Source organism: Sapajus apella, unplaced genomic scaffold, assembly GCF_009761245.1.
Source record: "Sapajus apella isolate SASKATOON/1434 unplaced genomic scaffold, GSC_monkey_1.0 scaffold287, whole genome shotgun sequence".
In the NCBI taxonomy this organism is placed as follows: domain Eukaryota; kingdom Metazoa; phylum Chordata; class Mammalia; order Primates; family Cebidae; genus Sapajus; species Sapajus apella.
In genome coordinates, this window is record NW_022437227.1 from 143,865 (window position 1) to 145,103 (window position 1,239).

The window sequence follows — 1,239 nt, forward strand, 5'->3', positions numbered from 1 at the left end:
ATTGAGTGTTTTTAGCATAAAGGGCTGCTGAATTTTGTCAAAGGCCTTCTCTGCATCAATTGAGATAATCATGTGGTTTTTGTCTTTGGTTCTGTTTATGTGGTGAATTACGTTTATAGACATGCATATGTTGAACCAGCCTTGCATCCCTGTGATGAAGCCTACTTGATCATGGTGGATAAGCTTTTTGATGTGCTGTTGCAATCGGCTTGTCAGTATTTTATTGAAGATTTTTGCATCTATGTTCATCATGGATATTGGCCTGAAGTTTTCTTTTCTTGTTGAGTCTCTGCCGGGTTTTGGAATCAGGATGATGTTGGTGTTGTAAAATGATTTGGGAAGAATTCCCTCTTTTTGTATTGTTTGGAATAGTTTCAGAAGAAATGGTACCAGCTCCTCTTTGTATGTCTGGTAGAATTCAGCTGTGAACCCATCTGGACCTGGGCTTTTTTTGGGTGGTAAGCTCTTAATTGCTGCCTCAACTTCAGACCTTGTTATGGGTCTGTTCAGGGTTTCGGCTTCTTCCTGGTTTAGGCTTGGCAGGAGGCAAGTGTCCAGGAATTTATCCATTTCTTCCAGGTTTATTAGTTTGTGTGCATAGAGTTGTTTGTAATAATCTCTGATGATGGTTTGAATTTCTGTGGAATCTGTGGTGATATCCCCTTTATCGTTTTTTATTGCATCAATTTGGTTATTCTCTCTTTTCTTTTTTATTAATCTGGCTAGTGGTCTGTCTATTTTGTTGATCTTTTCAAAAAACCAGCTCCTGGATTTATTGATTTTTTGTGTCTCTGTCTCCTTCAGTTCTGCTCTGATCTTAGCTATTTCTTGTCCTCTGCTAGGCTTTGAGTTTTTTTGATCTTGCTCCTCTAGGTCTTTCAGTTTTGATGATAGGGTGTCAATTTTTGATCTCTCCTTGCTTCTCATGTGGGCACTTATTGCTATATATTTTCCTCTAGAGACTGCTTTAAATGTGCCCCAGAGATTCTGGTATGTTGTGTCTTCATTCTCGTTAGTTTCGAAGAACATCTTTATTTCTGCCTTCATTTCATTGTTTATCCAGTCAACATTCAGGAGCAAGTGGTTCAGTTTCCATGAAGCTGTGCGGTTCTGAGTTAGTTTCTGAATTCTGAGTTCTAACTTGATTGCACTGTGGTCTGAGAGACTGTTTGTTATGATTTCCGTTCTTTTACATTTGCTGAGGAGTGATTTACTCCCAATTATGTGGTCAATTTTAGA